At 38.8% G+C, this 25,230-nt stretch overlaps 2 protein-coding genes across 7 annotated transcripts in view; one reads left to right on the top strand and one right to left on the bottom strand.

Annotated features, from left to right (window-relative positions):
• STARD13 (StAR related lipid transfer domain containing 13) overlaps positions 1-24,285 on the bottom strand; it is a 492,819-nt gene extending 468,534 nt beyond the window's left edge. The window contains exons 1-2 of one of the 3 annotated variants that reach the window (XM_070380429.1): positions 24,159-24,285; positions 19,341-19,478 (exon numbers count right to left, since the gene is read on the bottom strand). The gene's annotated coding sequence lies outside the window, so the exon portion shown is untranslated. The remainder of the gene's footprint in view (positions 1-19,340; positions 19,479-24,158) is intronic. The other 2 variants (XM_070380432.1, XM_070380430.1) reach the window with 2 other exon arrangements.
• RFC3 (replication factor C subunit 3) overlaps positions 1-25,230 on the top strand; it is a 250,751-nt gene that overhangs the window by 78,790 nt on the left and 146,731 nt on the right. The gene's annotated exons all lie outside the window — the stretch shown is intronic.

Here is a 25,230-nt window from a genome sequence, read left to right as displayed (position 1 = left end):
ATATATCTTCCAAAGAAATAAGAGGAAGAAGTTATTTTCTGACCAAAAGGTTATTTTAAGGTACTGATAGTGTCTGTGAAACTGCCTGGACATCAAATTATTTTAGAGAATGTACAATATTTTCTATCATGTGCATAGCAACTTAAATATGGGCTTTTCTAGAAATAATGGCACTCAAATATTCAGAGTACTCAAATATTCAGATGGCTCCATTGTAATAATATCCATGTGATAAATTTGCATTTGCATCATTGGAGAACAAAACCCTTAAGTCAGAAACAATAAATTGAAACACATGGAAATTTTCTTTCTGGAGGGAATCTTGCCACCGCTTTACTGCAAGTTCTTTGCTGCTAGCTTCTGGTGATAGGTTGCTTGCAAAGATGGACACAGCAGTCCTTTGCAATGTGACCTTGCCATGCCCTCCATCAAGAGGTGAAGTTTATTTATCCTTCCTCTTGCCTCTCGTCTGGCCTCAGGACTTGTGTTGACCAATAGAATATGGCCGAAGCTGAGTCTTATGATCTGTCACCTCTGCTTCAAGAGGCCTTGCACCTTCCACTTTCTCCCCTTTTGCCACCCTAAGACCTTTATTTACGGTTAACCTCCTTGAGGTTAACCTTTCCCTGGAGGACCCCAGGGAAAGAGTGGCCTCACTGACAGGCAGTGAGACCATCACTACCAGAGGACTGTATATATAGGTGACCTCAGGCAAGACCAAGCAGCAGAAGAATCACCCAGCTGACCTTGGGGCAAGAATCCACCCAACTGCTGACCCACAGAATTGTTAGCAAATAAATAGCGTGTTCAAGCTGCCAAATTGTAGGGTGTTTTGTTACAAAGAAATTGATCATTGATGCAAGGATATGCCATTTTCCTCCCTGTGAACAGGGACTCTTTTGCTGTGAGCAGGAAGTAGGATGGTCCATTAACATCACTAACCAATAGTAGAACTGAAGAAACTTCAGTCTCAGAGGATTGTCTTGTTGGGAGATTATTGTCATACAAAACCATTTTGTTGTTAAACAATGTGAAGAGCAGGAGCTCTGCCTCCTAGAACTGGAGGGAAGTGGCATTTCAGTCGGTGGCAGTACTTGCTCTCTGAGTGGTGTTTGATATGTGGAAAGGTTGCCAAAAGAAATGCCTAGGGAGGGAGGGCATTCTTCTTTAAGTAAGGATATCATCTAGGATGAATCTTATTTGCATATATCAGCCACGCCCTCACAGAGGGATTTCCCCTTTTCTTTCCCATCTGCCAACTGTAGCAACTAATTGGGAATTCTGTGACTTTTCCAGCTGGAGGGTATTACACAGAGCACACATCTGAATAATAACTGACACCAGCTGTTGTCAGAGAGCTGATAATAATTTTTTTAATGGAGAAAAAGTTTATCAAAGCCAGTGTAAAATTGGTTTATCCAGTTAAGGCCAATTGTAAGAATAGGACCACATGTGCTGACTTTTCAAACAGAAATTGAGTATGTTCCCGGTCCACAGTCCTGTTCTTTCTCATTGATGAGCTACAGTGGAATGCAGCTAGTCTTGATCCAACTAATTTTTCCTCCTTGACTGAGAAGAATAATTGTTGTGTTACTCATATAAAATCTCAAAATGCAGCATGGTGAAATAAATACCATGTTGTTCTTTTTCTTGTATCTTTCTATCAGTGGCCTCCTTGTCGGGAAGATATTCTGCCCCTGCACCTAGCATGTGTGAAAAGAGTATGTTAAGCATTTGTGGATTCAATATAAAGACATTCAAGGGCTCCAGAAATTTCTGCCCAAGAATCTTTCAAACTCCCACACATCTTGGCCATGAGCTTCTCGGCACCTGTGTTGGCCCTGGAAGACCTGGGTGATGGGAAAAGTCAGGGTGTCTCTGGGGATCAAAATGTTGGTGCTTAGTTTATTTTGTCATGCAAAAGACTTGCTTTAGCAAAAGGAATTAGAGCCTTTTATCATTTTGCACCATTCACATCATACTGAAGTTCAATTTTTAAAAAAAATTAAATATAGTTCAACTCTAACCAGTCCAAAATTCTAGTCAAAGGGCAAGGGCAGGAGTTGAAATGTTATATGCAAGTCCTTTAAAAAAGTAAAAAGTACCATCTAATACAGCAATTTTATTTGTTGACTTTTAAATAAAACTTTTTAACTGTAATTTCTTGGGCAAATAACAAATTCAATGATAAATTTTAATGATATGAAAGTTCTTCATACACAGCAGGTTGTTCTTTTGAATTTAATAATTATATAAAGAAGTATACAACACATTCAAAATATAAAATGAATGAATTCAGAGAAAAATGTACCTTGAAGTAAGAGGCTTTCACTAGTCTGAAAAATTAATTTTAAATATATCTGCATTTTATTGATGTTGAAACAGTTTCTCTATACCTCTGATGTATATAGTTGTAAAAGGGTCTGGCTTGTGTCTGCCCTTAGAAGAATGCAAAGGGATTTGGTCTCTTTAGAAGAAGGTGAGGATCACGCAGAAATTCAAAGTATGTTTTTATTTTTATTCACATTTCATGAGACTCAAAAAAAATTATCTCAAAAAATATTTATTTCAGTCATACTAGTAATTCCACTGATTTACTCTGTTTGGAGAAAGAATATATTCAATATTTACAGTTAACAAACAGCTCTCATAGTGTGCTTATTCCAGTTATGCACATGGTCCAAGGGGAGAATCTACTACTTTAGGTCATCAGAGGTCATTCAATAGCCCTGCTTGCTACCCTGCTCTTCCTATTCCAGTGCATGACCTGAATCATGAACTGTAGTTTGGCTTTCTATGTATTTATTTATCAAATTTAAATACTTAACCAAATCCTGTTTGTTTGTTTTTTAATTCTAACAATGACAATCCTAGGTGGAAACTGTCTCGAAGGACCTTGAGCAATAAGCTTGACACATCTAGGTTATTGAATCCCTGTCTCATTATGTGATTTTTTAAAATTCAAGATGGTATAAATGAGAAAGATCTAGCATATGTTTTGTTCCCATAGAATTAGGCCTTACCATTTAGAAAAATAGTATCGAAAATCTTTTTCTGACTTATGTGGAAAATAAGATGATGTTTTTCATCATTATTTTCATTTTATTGTCTATTTCACTAGGTACTCAGTGAATATATTCATTTTTTAGAAACACTGTTATCTCATATAGGGTAATGGTGAGATGACTGTTTGCGGATGTAAAAAACTTAAGATCTGGTTCCATCTGCTGTGTAACCTTAGGGAAATAAAATGAAGACATCTGCCATTTATTAAAGGCTTACTCTGTCCAAGGAGCTAAGAGAGTACTTTATCAGCCAAGTTTTATATTAATCTTTTCAACACCCTATTTGGTAGGGTGATATTAATGATATTAATTTTATGTCCAAATGCAAAAACTGAATCTCACAGTGGTTAAGTAATTTTCTCAGGCTCATTAGCTGATGAATGGATTTGAATCCAAGTCTTTTAGATGCCAAAGTCCATGCTCTTACCTGCTTCAGGTAAGTTGTAGAGTCAGCAGCTCTGGGAGCAAATCTCAGCTCTACCACTTATTAGCTAGGCAGACCCGAGAAGTTTCTTAACGTCTGTGTGCTTTCATTTCCCATTTGTAATATAGGAAGGGTACTATTTAGTCCAGAATACTGGGAGGGTTAATTAAGACATGTTAACAAAACAGTTTCCCATATAGTAGTCCATAATCCACAATAAAAGTTCATTCCTTCAGTTTCCTCCTTCCCTGGGCTTCATTTTCCCCTTCTATGTATTAAGGAGGGCCTTAGAGGTATATAAACTTCAGAAAGCAGCTGGTGCAGTCTCTTCAGTGTATAGGTGAGGAAACTAGAGAAGAAGCAACATGCCCCAAATCACAGTTGGTTAGTGAGTAGTTAGTGTTCTTATAGCAATAGTTTTTATTTTGTTATTGGAATGAGACTTGGACTTAATTTGACCAAATTACCTAAACCTGGGTAATCTAGAGTCTATATAATTAACAAAATTCTAGTTTTTGTATTTTGTTTGTTTTTGAGTTTTAGCCCAGGCTCCTTTACACAGTTATTGCAAATATACTACATGTAAAAGACCTATCTAGTTATTGCTTGGCAGAGTTGTCAAATGACCCAGCAATTCCATTCCGGAGTATATAAACAAGGGAAATGAAAACATATGTTCATGCAAAAATGTGTACATGATTGTTCATAATGGTCAAAAAGTGGAAGCAATATAAATGCTCTTTAGCTGATGAAATTAATAAAAAGTGATATATCTATACAATGGAATTATTACACTATAACAATAGAATGAGGTACTAATATGTACTATTACACAAATGAAACTTGAAAACATTATGCTATATGAAAGGAGCCAGGCACAAAAGTTGTATATCATATGATTCCATTAATATTAAATATCCAGACTAGGTAATTTTGTGAATCCTAAAAGTAAATTAGTGATTGCCAGGAGATAAGGAAGGAGAAAATGGAAAATGCCTGCTAATGGGTATAGGTTTCTTTCTGGAGTGATGGAAATGCTCTGGAATTAGCAGTGATGACTTAGTGTTGGCAGTATACTACACTCACTGAATTGTTCAACTTAAAAGGGTAAAGATTATGGTATATGAACTAGACCTCAAAAAATCTGAATAACATAAAGAAAAGGGTTGAAATACAATTTGGTGAAAATTAAAACAGGTAAATATCTAAGAAATATTCTGCCCATGGTGCAAAAGCTGTTAGATTAATTCCTGATTTTACCTTGGTTAGTCAGATATGGAAAGTTTTGGAAATACTTCTGCCTGATTTTTACATACCTCCAAATCTTCTGTAGCTAACTAAACTGAAGGAGACTTTGATCAAAATAATAATCCTCAGGAATCAGACTCTGTGGCTTGTTATTTTGCTTCTCCAATGCCAGTCCTTGTGGCCCTTGACAGGCCACACCTCATGGAGGAGCTCATTTCTCTGTTTGTAAAAGAGTCTGCTTGCCCCGTCTCTAGGTCTGCTGGACGAATGCTGAGAAATAGGTGCACAAAATAACAGCATGGCATTTTACAGTTCTGAATGCTGTAGAAACACAAGTTAATAATAGGAATTTGTCTTTCTTACAATTAACTTTAATTGGACAAGCAGACCTAATCCCTAATGCCTTTCCAAATTCAGAATATAATTATTAGTGAGAACTTAACTCGAATTTAAATGTTACTTTATAGTTAAATGGGCATAAACAACACTAATGAACCTTAATAAACTTTTATTTTGAATAGCATGAGCTAAAATCCCGCCTAAATATTATGCAGCTGAAATCAGGCCTCCAGCAATGAATACTTCTTTCAGAGAAGAAATATGTTTACTGACAAGAAATGATGATATTTTTCTATGACTGTCTGTAATATATCAACCCAGGAAACTAACATATTACAGTCAACATTTAATGACATACAAATCTGTAATAAATAGAGACTTTATTAATCACTACTATGCTCTCTCTGATCATCCCAGATAGGAATGATCCTATTGTATGTATATGCTCTTGTGTCTCCTTTATTGTATCTATTTATGTTTATATTTGTTTCTCAGTATTAGATGCAAGCCTATGAACAGCATCAACTATGGTTCCTCATCTTTGATTCCCCAGCATTAAATATAGTGATTGGTACGTAGTAGATATTTTACAAATGAATAAATGAGTGAACTAACCAGTGTAAATTGTTGGTAAATTTCCATATGAGCTTGGTGTAGGCAACAGCCAGAGGAAGGTCAGGAATTGGTTCCTGGGATTGCTGCCATGTACAGCTCAGGTTTCAAGTCCTGAGGGAAATGCTGTTGCTTTTCAAGTCCTGAGGGAAATGCTTGATGAAAGTGAAAGAGGAGAGTGAAAATGTTGGCTTAAAACTCAACATTCAGAAAACTAAGATCATGGCATCTGGTCCCATCACTTCATGGCAAATAGATGGGGAATCAGTGGAAACAGTGACAGACTTTATTTTTGTGGGCTCCAAAATCACTGCAGATGGTGACTGCAGCTATGAAATTAAAATATGCTTGCTCCTTGGAAGAAAAGTTATGACCAACCTAGACAGCTTATTAAAAAGCAGAGGCATTACTTTGCCAACAAAGGTCCACCTAGTTAAAGCTATGGTTTTTCCAGTAGTCATGTATAGATGTGAGAGTTGGACTATAAAGAAAGCTGAGCACTGAAGAATTGATGCTTTTGAACTGTGGTGTTGGAGAAGACTCTTGAGAGTCCCTTGGACAGCAAGGAGATCTAACCAGTCCATCCTAAAGGAAATCAGTCCTGAATATTCATTGGAGGACTGATGCTAAAGCTGAAACTGCAATACTTTGGCCATCTGATGCGAAGAACTGACTCAGTGGAAAAGACCCTGATGCTGTGAAAGATTGAAGGCAGGAGGAGAAGGGGACAACAGAGGATGAGATCGACACAGAGAGGATAGCATCACCAACTCAATGGACATGAGTTTAAGTGAACTCCGGGAGTTGGTGATGGACAGGGAGGTCTGGCGTGCTGCAGTCCATGGGGTCACAAAGAGCTGGACACAACTGAGCGACTGAACTGAACTGGGTTTCTAGAGAGACTTAAAGTGCTGATGCTTGAAAATGGGCAACTTACTAGAAGCAGAGTTTTTTAGTGCAGAAGAATTTAAGAAAGTTAGCAATGCCATCCACTCACAGTCCATGCTGTCATACTCCCATCTTACCTTTGCATTTACTGTTTCCCCCCACTCTTCTGTTTAAATTTGCAACACCTTCTCCCACTCCTTTCCACTTCCCTGCTTTATTTTTCTCCATAGCAATGGTCACCATGTATTCTAACTTTTTATTTACTGCTTGTCTCCCCTTCTGCCCCACCAGAGTCTGAATTCTGATTTTATATAGCCTGCCTTTTTCCTGCTCTATATTCAGTGCTGAAAATAGTCCTTGGGAATAGTAGCTGCTCAGTAAATGTTATGGAAGGAAGGTGTGAAGGAAGAAAGGAAAGGGAAGGAAAGGAGGGAAGGGAGAGTAGAGGAAGGAAGGGGAGAGGGGGCTTGGAAGGAAAAAGAACATTAGGAAAAAAGAATGGAAGGGAAAAAGGGAAGCCTATTCTAAAAAATACGTGAACTCCTGGCAAGCTTTTCAATACATTCAGGTAAACTTGTGGATGACTTACAGATTTATTTTTCTTGGCTCACAAAAAAATTTTTCATTAAAAAAAAGCTGAAAAATTTCCATAGAATATCAGATTATGAGCTTTTCTCAAACAATCAGGTCTGGTTAATTGGGCCTGTGCTCCCATACCATGCCAGTCATCTAGATGTGGGCACATGGGCTAGAATGACTTAATAGGCCAGAGAATTTAGGGATGGAAGCTGATGTCTCTCCCGGATTTGCTGAATGGCTTGGAGCGTCTCACTATGGATATGTAGCCCAGGAAGTCCTCAGAATAATTTAGATTCTTATGGAAACCTGCATTTCCAAAGGGATTTAAATGAGCAGATCATGCCCAGGACTTTAAGTCCTGGTTCACTCACACCAGAGACCCCTGGGGCTTACCTGAGAGGGGCAGGTGTGCCCAGACAAACCCTCTACTGACCCTCTGTCCCAAGAATTTTCCCTGGAGAACCTGAACCCTGAAGCCTTCTAGTGAGGATGTTGGTGTAGATATGTTAAGACATGTTCACCCACTGCAGTGATGGTATCACAAATCCTATTTAGCTCTAAAGTATGTTTAATATATGATTCTGCCCCCATGCATCTGTTCATTCATTCAATGAATTCATATTGCGCACCTACTAGGTGCCAGGCCATGTACTAGGTACTGTGTATTCAAGTATTGAAGAAGACGCATGATCCCTGCCCTCACAGACCTCAGAGTATTACCAGGAAAGAGAAACGGGTAAATAATAAGTGATCGCATATTGCACAGGATGGTATCAAAACACAGCAGAGGCTCTGAGACTGTGGACTTAAAGTTCAACATGTAGAAAATATGCAGATGTTCAAAGCTTTTTCCTAAACTGCTTGAGGATAAGTTCTAGGGAAAATTGAGTCATTTTAAAATTTATTCTTCTAGGATACTTACAACATATATAAGCTTTCTCTGGAGTCCTTAATTTATTTTGAAATTTTTAGATGTAATTGTCTAAAGGCCACTTTGTCTCAGTTTACCTACACAAATATATGAAAATATTTTTATCTAAGTAGCTGAGCCCACCCTTTTGCATAAATCTGATCAATCTGAACACTTTCTCCAACCTACCTAAATTATTGCTATTTTCATTACTAATACTACTTATACCAGTAAATCTATCTACTATCATTTCTAGTTATTACTTTATTCTATAAATTATGTTTTTATTTTACAGTGTACACAGTAGTAAATATTATTTATTGTGGTAAATATATAAAACATAAAATTTTAACCATTTTTAAATGTACAGTCAAATATATTCACATTTTTATGTAACCATCACCACCACCCAGAACATTTCATCATCCCAAGCTGAAAGTCTATACCCTCTAAACAATAATTCCCCATTCCATTCTTTCCCAACCCCTGGTAATCACTTTTGTTTCCATCTCTAGGCATTTGTCTGTTCTAGGTGCCTTATATAAGTGAAATCATACAGTGTTTGTTCTTTTGTGATTGGTTTATTCTGCTTAGCATAGTGTCTTTGAGTTTGGTCCATATTGTAGCATGTATCAGAATTTCATTCCTTCTTAAGGCTGAATGGTATTTAGTTGTACATATATACCACATTTTGATTATCCATTCATCAGCTGATGGACATTTGAATTGGCTATTGTGAATCATGCTGCTATAAACATAGGTGTACATATGCTTATTATGTTCATGTAGTGCTCTTAATTTTTCAAAGTGCTTTTGTGTTTACAGCTCATAAGCTCTGTGGGAGATAGAGTAGTTAGTGTTTTCCTCTTCTGGCAGATAAGAAGTCCAAATTATTGAAAAATTAAGTCACTTATTAATAGAGGGATAGTTTCTGACTCAGCCTAGAGAATCTTTTTCTTATCATACTTTTTATTATTCACTCCAGTAATCCCTTCACCAGCAGGGATGCAAAAGGAAAAATATCCTCATTGAGTTGCAATTGTAGGGCAGAACAAAAGTCTTCTTTTAGTTGGACATGCTAAATGAAATCGGCCTGCAATTTGGGGAAAAAATCAGTTTTAAAAATTTATCTTTCAAATATCATTGGCAGCTATTTTTTCTAGCAAAATAACTCTGGGCTAGCTAATCCAGACCTAGCCTTCTCTCTTCCCCCTCAACTGCACTATCGCTCAAAAATTCAGATTTCCCATGTACTCGAACGTGGAAAGTATGTCTAGAACCCAAATAAAATATCTAAATCTTGATTACTCATGGGCTTAAATCATACCTGATACAGTTTCACATTCTGTTCTTGGATAACAATCTCCATTAAATTCCAGAGATACCAATGCTCTGTTTGAACAGAGATTTTCAGAAGTTGAGAGGCCCTCAGATGACCTTTGAGGGAGGAGAGTGGGGGTGAGGCACATCTGTGGCAGGGCCTGCGGACCATGTCCCAGATGCTGCCCTTCCCGGCGAGGGTCCTGCCAGTTTGTGCCGGAGCATTTGTGTAAACTAAATTCATATGCTCCTTTATGTTAATAATATTAGGCTAGATTTAGTTTTTTTGAAATAGGGCTATTATGTGTACTACTACTTGTAGTTTCTATTGGTTTAAAAAGATATTTCTAACAGTTAAAACTGCTCAAAGTAACACTTGTGTTAATTTGATTGTATATTGACACACTATGGCATGTATAAAATGACATTAAAATTTGCTTTGTCTTGAAAATTTTGTGATTGAAAGACTACTCGAAACTCTGGCAAAAACTGTTTGAAATCATCAATACTCTTCTTAAACAAGCTTAGAATTCCAGTCAGTCTGTGGCTGGTCAAGGGAACAGGATACCCTTAATTTGCTCTGTGGCCCCCAGCAAATCAAACCAAGTACCTTCACTTTACAGTCTTGTCCCCCTCCCACCCACCCACCCCCCACCACCTTATCTTAAGTCAAGAAGTCAAGTGTTTGTTTTATACCTCAGCATGGTCCAGGATTGGGCTGTTCTCCATTGAGGATACAAAAAAAGAGGATGAAATGCCTATTCTTGGGGACTTTCCAATCCAGTTCTGTTGAGAGAAACCTACCCCTCTTTACCAGATGTGACTCCTAGGTTTGTAGCTGTTTTCTGAGGAAACAAAGAAATAGAATTCCGTGAAGTCAATGGCATGCTGTGCTCTAGCCCTTCTTGTCGTTGCCTCAGAAGAGATCACAAAGGGTTAAGATTAATGTTTAAAGCTCATACCCATTAATTTGAAAACAGCCACAACCCCATTACTCACATGGGTAAAGAGACATAAAATCTTCCTAGAGAGGAAATATAAAAAGCTGATGAAAATCTGAAAAAAAAATTTTGGTCTCAATGGCAGTAAACAAGAATAATACAAATTAAAATGAGACACTGTTTTCTCCATATACTTCATAAGTTTTAGAGAATATTAAATTCAGTGTTGGTGGGAGTGAGGTGAAGTGTTTATTCTCATTAACTGCTGATAGTAGTTTGAATTAGAACTATATTTCTAGAAAATAATTTTCTAGTATCACACAATATTGCTTTTAATGATAGAAATCTTAGAACCAGTCTCAGTAAGTGATCAAAATACATTATGGACAGAAAATTGATAGCATTTTAAAAAATAGAAAAGTTGTAAACAAACTAAATGTTTAGTTGCTTGGGTATAGTTTATTACATTTTATGTACCAATAAATGAATTATTATGCATCAAATATTCACATGAATCTTTTTATTATAAATTTTTAAAACATGGAGAAATATATTTGTCATATTTTAATTAACAAAGAGTAATACAAATTATATATAGTTTGGGATCAATTATTTTGGAATAGTAGAAAAAGAACTACAGAAATATATAAAATGTTAACATTGGTTATCTATAGGGGAATGTTTATAAGTGATTTTTTTTCTTTTATTTTTAACCTTTTATATATTACACAAGTATTCTGTAGCAGTCAGAAAAAAAATATGTAAAATAAGTGGTCAGAAAAAGAAAAAAAAAGTGGTCATGTGGATGGATATCCAGAACATGGTTCTAAGAATAGAGACTGTGAAAATATTGTTGACTTATTTATTCTTCCCATCTACTATCTGTCTGACTTTAGGGTAAATCACATAATTTATGAAGCATGTATTTTCTCACCTATAAAATATCGTATTAAACCTCCTCCCAAGTTTGTTAGGAGAATCATTTGAAGTGACAAATATGAAAAATACTTTCAAGATTATAAAATACTAAGAAAAACCTAAAAGATGAAGTTGACTTTATGACATTTCTATGTGGTGACTGTCAAGTGTGAGAGTATAGGCTGTGGCCATACAACATAAAGAAACCACAGGCTTAACTGAGGACAAATTCATAACCCACTAGGTACCTAGTCTAGGGCCTTTCTTTGTGCGGGTTACTGCCCATAGCATTGGCGATCAGGGAAAGTGGTGGTAAGGGACGGGCAATATAAAGCTCAGTTGGCAATGCAAGCCAGGCCATGAAGGGAATTAAAAGTCAGGCTGAAGACTTGATAGGTTTATCATCACTGGTTAAGATGGAGGCATATTAGGTGTTTCATTTGCTTTGAGCCTGGGTGAGACACCTGGTTTGGGGATAATGGTGGCTCAGACAGTAAAGAATCTGCCTGCAATGAAGGAGATCTGAGTTGATCCCTGGATTGGGAAGATCCCCTGGAGGAGGACATTTTGCCTGGAGAATCCCCATGAACAGAGGAGCCTAGAGGGCTACAGTCCACGGGGTCATAAATGTTGGACACAACTAAGCAACTAAACATAGCACAGCACAGCATAAGAGTGGCCAATCTGCTGGATAGACTTAATGTTCAGGGGAGTGGAAGAAGGAGTCTGGCTAGGTCAGAGTTTTGGCAGTTCCTGAGATGATGTTCTCAACAAGAACTTGGTAGGAGGAAAAGAGTAAATGTCAGAGAGATTTCTCAAGGAGAGAACTTGTGACAGACGGAACACAGAGGGTAAAGGAGAAGAAAGACTCAAAGATATCACTGATATGTCTTCTCTGGGAGATGGGAAAAGGGCTGCATTCCTTATCAATCCCGCCTAAGAGACTGAATGTACAAGCCAACAATGGCTAGACCAAATGTAACAACCGAGCTCTGAGGCCAGCCTCTGAGCAGTGAGCTCATCAGAGTCAGGACTTGGCAAGAGATGGTCAAATTCCCTATTCTATTTAATCCCTGCTTCCAACTCAAGAGTTAATTAGCCAAAAAAAAAAATGCTGTCCTAACCAATCATATGGGATGCTGCACTTCTAGCTAGCCCTCCTCCTGCTGTTGCCAGCAGTGTCCAGAAAAATCACACCTTTTCTCACCTTCCGATTTTCCACTATAGTAGATGTCATGTCAGAGAAGGCAATGGCACCCCACTCCAGTACTCTTGCCTGGAAAATCCCATGGAAGGAGGAGCCTGGTAGGCTGCAGTCCATGGGGTTGCGAAGAGTCAGACACGACTGAGTGACTCCACTTTCACTTTTCAATTTCATGCATTGGAGAAGGAAATGGCAACCCACTCCAGTGTTCTTGCCTGGAGAATCCCAGGGACGGGGGAGCCTGGTGGGCTGCCATCTTTGGGGTCGCACAGAGTCAGACACGACTGAAGCGACTTAGCAGCAGCAGCAGCAGGTGTTATGTTCCTCTCCCTTCAAGTCCCTGAAGTGCATGTGATGGTGGCTGACTCCCTTGTTACAGTAAACGCTAAATAAATTACCTCTGTTCTCATTTGGATGGCCTTTATTTGTTTCTGTTCTCCCATATCTATCCTCAGTTCAGTCACTCTTCGCAGTAGTATTATCTGGCAGACAATTTGATGATTTGAGAAAAAACATCACTAGGAATCACTTCTATCCCTCAAACTAATTCTGTGGCTTTGGACCATCTCTTAACCCATTGAACACCCATTTCCTGAATCTGTAAAATGAAATGTCCATCACAAGGTGATGAAATTCTGTGTCCTGGTGTTCAGAAGACATAGTCTGTCACATTGTAGGCTAAAGTCCAACAGATCCTTAACTATCTACACATATATTTCTGCCTTTAATTTTCAGAAGGAGAAAGAGAGAAGGAAGAGGGAGGAAGGAGAGCACAGAGGGATGAAGGCAGATAGGCTCTCTCAGATCTGATCCAGTTTAAAGCTTCTCTAACAGGGAAATGTCTGGCACCATTGTGATCATCTGGGTCATGAAGATCTTTTTTGTACGGTTCTTCTGTGTATTCTTGCCATCTCTTCTTAATATCTTCTGCTTCTGTTAGGTCCATACCATTTCTGTCCTTTATAGAGCCCATCTTTGCATGAAATGTTCCTTTGGTATCTTTGATTTTCTTGAAGAGATCTCTAGTCTTTCCCATTCTGTTGTTTTCCTCTATTTCTTTGCATTGATCGCTGAGGAAGGCTTTCTTATCTCTTCTTGCTATTCTTTGGAACTCTGCATTCAGATGTTTATATCTTTCCTTTTCTCCTTTGCTTTTCACTTCTCTTCTTTTTATGGGTATTTGTAAGGCTTCCCCAGACAGCCATTTTGCTTTTTTGCATTTCTTTTCCATGGGGATGGTCTTGATCCCTGTCTCCTGTACAATGTCACGAACCTCATTCCATAGTTCATCAGGCACTCTATCTATCAGATCTAGGCCCTTAAATCTATTTCTCACTTCCACTGTATAATCATAAGGGATTTGATTTAGGTCATACCTGAATGGTCTAGTGGTTTTCCCTACTTTCTTCAATTTAAGTCTAAATTTGGCAATAAGGAGTTCATGGTCTGAGCCACAGTCAGCTCCTGGTCTTGTTTTTGCTGACTGTATAGAGCTTCTCCATCTTTGGCTGCAAAGAATATAATCAATATGATTTCAGTGTTGACCATCTGGTGATGTCCATGTATAGAGTCTTCTCTTGTGTTGTTGGGAGAGGGTGTTTTTTAGGACCAGTGCATTTTCTTGGCAAAACTCTATTAGTCTTTGCCGAAGTCAAGTGGGCCTTAGAAAGCATCACTACGAACAAAGCTAGTGGAGGTGATGGAATTCCAGTTGAGCTATTCCAAATCCTGAAAGATGATGCTGTGAAAGTGCTGCACTCAATATGTCAGCAAATTTGGAAAACTCAGCAGTGGCCACAGGACTGCAAAATGTCAGTTTTCATTCCAATCCCAAAGAAAGGCAATGCCAAAGAATGCTCAAACTACCGCACAATTGCACTCATCTCACATGCTAGTAAAGTAATGCTTAAAATTCTCCAAGCCGGGCTTCAGCAATATGTGAACCGTGAACTTCCTGTTGTTCAAGCTGGTTTTAGATAAGGCAGAGGAACCAGAGATCAAATTGCCAACATCCTCTGGATCATAGAAAAAGCAAGAGAGTTCCAGAAAAACATCTATTTCTGCTTTATTGACTATGCCAAAGCCTTTGACTGTGTGGATCACAATAAACTGTGGAAAATTCTTCAAGAGATGGGAATACCAGACCACCTGATCTGCCTCTTGAGAAATCTGTATGCAGGTCAGGAAGCAACAGTTAGAACCGGACATGAAACAACAGACTGGTTCCAAATAGGAAAAGGAGTACGTCAAGGCTGTATATCGTCACCCTGTTTATTTAACTTATATGCAGAGTACATCATGAGAAACGCTGGACTGGAAGAAACACAAGCTGGAATCAAGATTGCCAGGAGAAATATGAATAACCTCAGATATGCAGATGACACCACCCTTATGGCAGAAAGTGAAGAGGAACTAAATAGCCTCTTGATGAAGGTGAAAGTTGAGAGTGAAAAAGTTGGCTTAAAGCTCAACATTCAGAAAACGAAGATCATGGCATCCGGTCCCATCACTTCATGGGAAATAGATGGGGAAACAGTGGAAACAGTGTCAGACTTAATTTTTCTGGGCTCCAAAATCACTGCAGATGGTGATTGCAGCCATGAAATTAAAAGATGCTTACTCCTTGGAAGGAAAGTTATGACCAACCAAGACAGCATATTCAAAAGCAGAGACATTACTTTGCCAACAAAGGTTCATCTAGTCAAGGCTATGGTTTTTCCAGTGGTCATGTATGGATGCGAGAGTTGGACTGTGAAGAAGGCTGAGCGCCGAAGAATTGATGCTTCTGAACTGTGGTGTTGGAGAAGACTCTTGAGAGTCCCTTGGACTGCAAGGAGATCCAACCAGTCCATTCTGAAGGAGATCAGCCCTGGGATTTCTTTGGAAGGACTGATGCTAAAGCTGAAACTCCAGTACTTTGGCCACCTCATGCGAAGAATTAACTCATTGGAAAAGACTCTGATGCTGAGAGGGATTGGGGGCAGGAGGAGAAGGGGACGACAGAGGATGAGATGGCTGGATGGCATCACTGACTCGATGGACGTGAGTCTGAGTGAACTCCGGGAGTTGGTGATGGACAGGGAGGCCTGGCGTGCTGCGATTCGTGGGGTCGCAAAGAGTCGGACACGACTGAGCGACTGATCTGATTTGAACAGGGAAATGAGAGGCCCATGGTTTCCAAACTCCCTTGAATGAGGAGACCAGTGTCTGTTTTACTTGCCTAAACCTGACGCTACAGCACCTGTTCCTCCTCCAGTCTGAGCAGTGATAAAGTCTGACCTCACTGCTCTGAAGAGGGCCTGGCACCCTGTAACAGGAAGGGACGTGTCCAAGTGCAACCTCTGCAGGAGGAGGAATGAGAATTAGGCGGCACAGACACCAGTGGGGACTAGTTTCTGTTCTGTCCTCACCCCTCCAGAGATGAAACAGACATTTATTTGACGCTAGCGATTACAGGTCCTTTCCAATTAGAACTCAGGAGCTGGGAGGGAAAATGTAGGAGTGCTGAAGAGGCACTGATTTTTCAACATCACATTGTATTCTACTTGGCACCTTTTTCACCACGTGAGACTACCCATGCAGGCTTTCTTGATTCTACATATTCCTGCATCTACATATTTTCTTGATTCTACATATTCCTGTGATCCATTGTCACTCATCATACACATTAAATAAGGATTTAGTTGCAGACGCATTCAATTCGCTTTCACAGTCATTGAGTCTTTGGTATCATAGTGAGAAAGAACAAATCAACATTTGGGGTTCAACATAAATAGTACATTTCTTCTGAGGTTTTCTTCTCTGAGGAAGCACAGAGCTACAATGACTGAATTCTGTTAAAAGTTTGAGGCATTCACAGCTTGCTGCATGTGGATGGACTTACTAATACTCTTTCTCACCTGGAGGAAATAAGTTGCTTGTTTTGAATTTCAGTTATCAAATTGAAAAACCTTACTCCTCTCGACCAAAAGGATACAATGAGACAGTGTGGGAGAAACTGTTTATAAACTATGTTGTAAATGTCACAATGATGAGCGAACTGGAGGCCAGAAGAGATGGAGTCCCTGTTACCAGGCCACCCTTTCAAGGTCAGGCACCAATCAGTGAAGCATCTAACAACACAACTCAGGTTCCTTAAAGGCAAGTCCCTGCTCCTTATTCAAGGTAATTCTTGATCACGTTTTAACCTGTGACTCATTGTACATAAAAATCAGAATAGGACAACACCTGAACCCTTTGACAGCTTATGCAGTTTATGAAAATCTTCAAGAAAGCACCCCTGTGGCATTTTTCATATTCTCAAGGTATATATGATTCCCCATGCCCACCCCCATAAAAGACAGAAAAAAAACATTAAGAACTCTTAATCTAATGCTATAAAACATGGAGGAGGATATCAAGTGAAGGACAAAAAATAAGAAAACAATCCATGGATACTACTTGATCGTATCATGGTCAAGAAATAATGGTTACTTTTGTACCTCTAAGTAAGTAATAAGAACATTCAAATTATTCCTTTTGACCAGCAGCTCAAGAGAAACGATGCTTTTTCCACCAGCTCCCTTCTCCCAGTTCCTTTGTACTATTTAATTTTGATGAAAAGACAATGCCTAATAGGATCATTTCAGAATATGGAGGAATTACTACCTAGGATATTTTTTCTCTTGCAAGGAAAAGTGCTTGTTTATTTTGGCTTTCCCATGTTTCTCCCAATAATGAGCCTAAGTAATGTTGTTGAACTAGAGGCTGGCCGGCTTTCAGAAGCAGCCATTGAGAAAGGACTGATCTGAAATGAGAGAAGAGGGAACCATTAAGCTAAAAATAAAATGAATGCCAAGCTTTGACTCTCTCCAGGGTTCTCTTATGTGTCATAACTTATGCTTCATGAAGGTCCCAAGGGGGGAGGTCATAAGTCAGTGTCACTTGGCTGGTTCAGTGCAGGCCATTGGGCTAAATGTGTCAGTATACTCTGCCCCTGACCACAGGGGCCTGGGATAAACCAAGACATAAAATAACCTGACTTGCCCCTGAAGGAAGAGAAGCTGCTGCTAAAATGAGACTTGGCCTTTTAGTAAGGTCTACACATGCCTTTGACCCCAGGGCTTTTGGCAGAATTTCTGGGAATGGCATGCCACAGCTTCTTAATCTGTAAACAGCAGAAAATTTATACACCATCTCCATGAATCTCAGAAGAAATGGCCAACAATTCTCTGAATGCATGCTATTTAAATGTTACAGATATATGGTTCAGGACTCACTATACAGAATCATAGCATTTATGGGTAGCATTATGGATGGAATCTTAGACGCCATTTTAGTCTAGGAATTACACACAAGCTAGAGAGAAGACTCCTTGGCAATGTTAATTGAACACAGTGGTTACAAGCTGAGACACCTTGTATCCAGTTGCTTGGTTTTGAATGCCAGTTCCATCCTGCACTGTTCTACCTCAGTGTCAGCATGTGAAAACTAGGAATAATTCAAGTTTCTACGTCATAGGGAGCTCTGAAGAGTAAGTCAGGTAATAATATAGTTAAAGTGTTTGGGATATCTGTCAAATTAAGTACTATATAATGTTTGCTCTTATTGTTGGAGAATTTCACACAGTGCTACATAACGCTTATTATACAGCTTTTAGTTCTTATTAACCACAAAAGAACCTACATGTATTTGAGAAGTGGTAAATCATGTATATGGGATACATTATCTATTCAGTTTACACAGCGTTCATTGGAGAAGGAAAAGGCAACCCACTCCAGTGTTCTTTCCTGGAGAATCCCAGGAACGGGGGAGCCTGGTGGGCTGCCGTCTATGGGGTCTCACAGAGTCGGACACTACTGAAGAGACTTAGCAGCAGCAGCAGCAGGGAATATTCTTGGACCAGTTTTGGTTACTAGAAGTAAATTCTCTTTCCCAGGGTATATACAGGGTTGGAATGGAGGCTAATTAAAAGCAACAACAATAGGAATTAAACACTTTATTGAATGTTCCAGTTGCCATGCTAGCTGGCTTACCAGGCGTGATTTTATTTCATTCTCCTGACAGCTCTACCAGGTTAATACTATTATGATCTCTATTTTTACCCATGAGGAAACAGACTGATAACCCTTACATGCCTTTCCCAAAGCTGGCATGTTGCAGGGCCTAGCTCTAAATCTTAGGCCGTGCTGTAAGTCACACTATGTACTGACTTCTTTCCAGTGACTCTAAGAGCGATGGAAATCATAGGTTTCTGAGAATCACTTGCAGACCTGGGATAAAGACTCAGCCTTGAGCCAATCATCAACAGATACAGATGGTAAACAGGAGCACAGACACAGGAAAGCAACCCTTGTAGAAACAAATGGAAAGGAACGCAGAAGTCTACCATGTAAACACAGTCCTAGCAGTGGCACAGGGAAAAGAGGTCAGCTCATCGGTGGTTTCCCTTCTCTCCTGAGTCTTTCTGTCATTCAGAGTGAATTCATGCATTTTCCAGCCTCTCATGCCTTGGCTCGGCTGGTGTGTTCCACACTGTCTCCTGGATCTCAGATGGTCCTTGTCCTTTGAGACTTCCACAATTTGTTCCACTGCATCTGAAATCTTTCCCCTGGTTGCTGACACAATTGAAGACTATTTTCTTACCTGACCCTGTCCTACAGGGTCCTGACTGTCCAACCATACTTTGTTATAAAATTTAATCAATTATTCTTAATCTTGTAGAGACTTAAAGGTTTCCCCTGCCCTTCTGGGCTAACTACTACCCTCCTCTCTATATTCACCCACAGATGCCTCAGTAACCTTGAAATGAAAAGATCCTTTGGAATAGGAAGTCTTAAAGTCATCATATGAATTGACCAATAATTTGGACTGTAGGATTCAAGGGTAGTTCAAGGATGGAATGTATACTCACAAGCAACAGAAATCACGCGGGTTGGGCTGTAACTAAAGGCTTGCACTGTAGTTGGCGCAGGTCTCTGCGTGTAGCATGTCGCATGCATACTCCTCCATTATGTTTCTAACAATGTCACCAAAGGCCACATTGCCTCGTCTACAATGTATAGAATTTATTACTATCAACCAAAATTACAAAGTTTTATTTCACAAGCACAAGTTCTTCCAACTGGTATTTGTACATTTATACTTACAAACCAACTAAATAATCTTATATTTGTCATTATTGTAAAGGTCTAGGGAGATTCAGATCATTATTCCAACATGTTAAGATGTGTTTGGATTTTGATGATGTCAAAGCAATAATATATTAAGAAATTTGTTAAACATACACTTATCTAAAGTGAAAATATTAGGATAAGACCAATAACAGAGTTTTTTTAATAAGCCAACACCAATCAGCTCCCCCTATCCCCAGTTGCTAAGAAGTATCTCTAAGTATGTTCATTCAACCAGTTATTAATCTTCTAATTGCATTAGCTCAGCTCATATTTCTTAATCTTGTCTCCAATAACATCATGAAAGAATTACACAATGCCCCACTGAAGTTCATGTGGTAAGTAGTATTTCGTCTATGGCATTTCCTTGAACAATGTTTCCCACTAATTTGGCCAGATTTAATTTAGCTAAAAGCAATTTGACAAAAAACAATTTGTTCAAGAAGACAGTTTTGTCAAAACAACGATCTAGTTAAAACAGAATAATGCCAATCGGCGTTTTTTCAAAGTTGGTCATTTTTTGTATACTCTGGACAGAATTGTGACCCATTTTTCACCTTATATATTTTTGTTCATATTTTGCCTTTTCTCAATAGTTTAATTTCTTAAATTTCTAGCTCATTTCCAGTTAGTTATTCCTATTAAGCCTACTTATAATGTAGAATGAAACAATCTGACTATTCAGCAATTAATTAGAATGTAAATGTCTATCAACTGATGGATTATTTTTAAAAAATATACTAGGTTTCAAATGCCATATGGTAAGTAAAATATCATATGTTAGTCATCAGAAACACATATTAAAGCCTATCATACTCTAATGTGAAATCATTGGTCAGCCCTATTTAAATATCATTATGTTAAACAATTTTTTTCTGGTTTGTATTTATAATTTTCCCATAATGAGCATGTGTTTGCTTAAAAAGTCTAAAATAATACATAAATCACAGTGATGGTCTATTGTTTAATTACTTTATTAGCTTCAAATAATTAGCTCCTTTTGCTTGATGCTTAGGTTTTCTTGAGCGATTCCTTAATTGTTCAAACTTTTTCAATAAAGACAGAGTAATTGTTTGAAGATAAAGGATGTACATAGTGATATAAACAAAAAGTTCTGAAAAGTGTAAAATAATGTTTACAGATACCTACAGCTTTATAAAGCTGTCCTATGTTTTGTCACCCATAATGATGGAAGATCTTCATTTTCAACTAATTTATTGTGTTGACCAATTTGCTTTAGATCAAATTACCTTTGGCTATCTGCTTTTACATGCTGTCTACCAAGCTAACAATACATTAGAGAAAAGAAATGTGACCATCAAGGTGATTTTTTTTTTTTTTTTTAGTAAATCTATTCTAATTCTAGGAATCCACTAGCATCTCTTTCAGTTGTTCCACAAACCACTCCTTTAATAAACCATTTTTGAATCTTGCCAGTTTGCGAAAATTAAGCAATATGTCTAAGTTCCTCTTGAAACTGTCTAAAGACAGCAATGGTGTCTTTGGACACCTCCTACTTAACTTAACCTCCTACTTAAAATAAGCGCTGGCAAACGTGGCTAGGATGACGTCCAGGCACTTTATTCCAAGTATTTTCTCAAGGAAATTGCTCAACTTCTCCACCATCTGGCATCTCTATAGAATCACATCAAGAATATGACATATATTTAATATTCTCCCACCCTATAGGTATCCCAATGCTATTTTTCCCTTGACCCATCTTACTGTTACTACTGTGATTTTAAAAACCAGTGTGGTTCCCAGGGCCATGATTGCTGCTTGACCCTGTTCTTACCTCCTGGTCTACATTTATGGCTGTCTGAGAGGGCAGGCATATAGGAGTCACCAAAAGCTCCTGGAAATTGCCAGCCATGTCTCCCTGAGCCCTGTGGTGCTGCTACCGGTACCTAGGTGATAGGTTGTACTTTCTATTATTTTGCCTAATACACCAAATTACATAGATAAAATATTTAAATTATCTTCCATCTTGTCTGTGAAAGGATATAGTCAGGTTATTAACTTTTAAGTCATAGTCTTCACTTTCCTAGAGCTTTTAAAAAATAAATGGTCTAACTGTATCTCTCAGTTTTTGTTTACCTAGATTTGCATGCTGGGTAATCTCAGTAAAAACTTATAGAATTATTGAAGGAATGTGCGTCACATGGGATGTGAAATTGTAGAAGATAAATTCAGCTATTCCTTCAGCCTTCCATTCATTCAATAAAAAGTGAAAAAAATAACAAAAGGAAACTATTAGCTCTAGAGGCAAATGAGATTCTTTAAATATGAGTTCTGTAATGGTGGTGATTTCAGCAGGGTTTGGTTGTTAACAGTGACAGAGAATTCTTGTTCTTAGTCTTATAATTCTAGTGCTTTTGTCTACCTTTTGGGAACTTCCTCCAAACATTGTGATGCTGAGAAATCAGAGTCTGAATGCAGCTATGAAGAAAAGACTCAAGATTTTCAAAGATGAAAAACACGAGAACTTCAGTGAATCAATAGAGGAGATGTCATCCTTAGATAAAGAGAGAAATCTTGAAAAAAAAATTATGATCCCTTATTAGGCAGTTTTTCCTGAACGGACATAGGCAATATATTTCACCTTTGTTCCTCCCACAACTCTTTTTTTTCCCTCCTGCTTTTAATTTTACTAAAATAAGAAAAGGAATTCCTAAGAACGGCTGTGATATAGTGTCTGGTTAACAAAGCTAACACATTGCCTAAATATTTATTCTCACGTACAGGGTATTTGGATTGCAGATGTGCAGAAATATTGTCAGGTTAAAAATAACTCTTCCCACAAGGCGGTGGTGCACTGGAATGCTAATCCAAGCCCACTGCCTATCCTTGTGAACGTCGCATCCTGGGTGTCCTAGCTGTACAAAGTAAACAGCCCCAGCCTCATTTCCTTAGGAACCTCACCTTTTCTCTTGAGCCATTAAAAAAAAAAAAAATTTGTGCCGAGACTAGCAAGAAACAGGGCAATGAGAGAAGGAGAAAAATCCTCAGAGAGCCACTCTGCATTCTCCTACATTCTTTTTTGTGTGCCTGGTGAGGGAATTTTTTTCTCTTCAGGCCAAAGGTAGCTTAGACATTCTAATCCTTAGAGTAAGTACTTTGCTTAAACCCTGTGCAGCTTATCAGTAATGTGGTTCAAAGGCTAGGCTCATGGAAATACCTGGGGCCAGGTTAGGCAGCTTAATCCTGGAAGGGAGAATGCCTGGAAGGCAGATGGCGTCCTGGTCAGGTCCCACCTGTACTGCCACTTCAGACTTCAGGCAGGGTGCCCTCGCCCCTCTGGGGTTCACCTTCTCAGCCTGAAAACCGAAAGCAACTTGTATCCCAAGAATGTGCCCTGGAGGCAGTATAACAACATAGACCACAAGTCATGGGGAGAAAGACAATGATGAGCAAGAATCTAATTGATCTGTGTGGATGCAGGTTGGTGCTGTCCACAAAAAAGGCACAAAAAGAGGTTTGAAAATCTCAGGGAAAGTTTAAGATACTGACAGTTAACTTAGTCCTCATGGAAGTGCCAAAGGCAAACTAGGAGAGAAGAGGCACCTCAGCAGAGATTTAAGAGAAAAGAAGTAGCATGAATATAGGTGTTGGTCTTCTCCTTTATGGCCTGCAGAGCACAGACAGAAGATTCAGCATCTTCTCTTCCCCTCCAACAGAGAGAGATTTTACAGTGATTCTCTCTTGGATCATTTGGATACCTGAAAGCATCCCACCTGAAAGTATTCCACCCTTGGAGTCTGAACTTGAATGAAAACATTAAAAGCACCTATAAATTTCTACGGAAAGATTGGGATTTTTGTTAACAGCATTAGACAAGTAACTGCTTTACATGTATACTGTCGAACTTGTTCTGTAGCATCTTTTGTCTGACAAGCCTCTGACTCTTAGTCTGCATTAGAGTAACTTCTAGCCTCCCAACTTCATTTGCCACAATCACAAGGAACTGGCCTGCACACAGCAACACCTGATCCCAGCAGTTTCCACCTCTTGCAGAGCAGTGCCAACACCACTGTAACAGCAGGTTTCACTAATTCCCCTCCCATGCTTAAATTAACAGGCAGCCAGCGACACTTAAGATACAGACCCGCAGACCTGGACTGACATTTGGTTACAATTCCACTGGGCTTTTCTCTCTATAGCACTAGTCCTGCATACAGACCCATTTTCAAGTGGCAAAGATAATTTGATCCCATTTTAAAGGATACTTATTACACTGAGAGCAGAGAAAAAACCTGGCCTATCCTGGGAACGTTCACACAAGTTTAAAAGTATAACGTATCAATGTGACTATTTCATTTTGGAAGAATTTTTTTTAAAGCAATGGGTTTGTGGGGTTTGTTTGTTTTTGTTTTTGTTTTTTTTTGTCTTTTTAAATCAGAGCTATATGTGCATGTTTGACAGTGAGCTGTTATTCTTAAAGGCAGCAGGAGAAGGCAGCATGTTAAAGTTTCACATTAAACAAAAAAGAGTTTTAAGAAACGTCCTCAAATTACATTCACAGTTTGAAAGTTCAAGAATTGTGGCTGAGCCCTGCTTACCTTACAGTTTCAGGTCCCAAGGGGTCTTTAAATTTAAAGCAGTACATCAACTGTGCAGGACTGATTTTCTTGCATAAAAGTCTAATCTGTCATAGCACCCAGCTCACCGGGAGGAGCCAGCCTCCTGTTCCCGAGCACCAATGAGGGAACCAAAGGAGCACATGTGGGAAGTGGCTTCCCTGAAAACCTGTCACGGTCTGCACATGCTCTCTGTGACGGAGGTGCCAGATCAACCTTGGCTGGAAGCTCACAAAGCACCTCATTGTGAGTCCCGGACATCTCTCTGGGGAGAAGAAAAGGTTATTAAAAAAAAAAAAAAAAAGGCTCTACTCAATCTGAAGTTTTCATGCTTTTGTTGGAATGGGCCTCTCATTCATTAAAAATATAGAGGAGCTATTTTCTGTTAATCAGCTTCCTGGGGAACAAGTATAACTAATAATAATACATCTATATATTGAGATAAGAGGGGAAGCTTATCTTTTCGAATTCTGCTACTTACTGGTCCTGGCTGGTGTGAAGGAGGGCTCCATCTCATTACTTAGAAAAGGGTCTACTCCGTAAGAACTGACAGGATGCTTTATTGGAACAAAACTCACATTTATGATTATGAGTGCAACAATAATGTTTGTTAGCTTGGACCCACCAGGTCCAAGGATAAAATGAAAATCTACCGTATCTCTGTTATAAAATCATCGGTGACACTGACATAATTCAACTGGACTCTCCCATCAAGTTAACTGGAAGTCATTGTGAGAAGGAATTGCACATCTTCTCATGGGACAAAGATGTACAACGACCAGAAAAACATTTGCCTGTGACCTTCATAGACACCTGCTTTAATGTGCTATAGAAAAGCATTATTGAATGAGGGGGGAAAATGTCAAAATACTCAAACCTCTTTAAAATCCAATGTTAAAGTCTTGATCCATGACTACCCTTTTCTTGGAGTTTGATGTTCAGTCCTTCTGCCATCTTTGCTCAGACACTAGCCTGAAGCAGTTTATCACAGTGAGCAGGTAGCTATGGCTGTAAATAAGATAGAAAAGCAGCACCATGAAGTGGAACGAGGAGA

Source organism: Bos mutus, chromosome 12, assembly GCF_027580195.1.
Source record: "Bos mutus isolate GX-2022 chromosome 12, NWIPB_WYAK_1.1, whole genome shotgun sequence".
Lineage (NCBI taxonomy): Eukaryota > Metazoa > Chordata > Mammalia > Artiodactyla > Bovidae > Bos > Bos mutus.
This window is presented reverse-complemented; position numbering and strand designations above follow the sequence as displayed.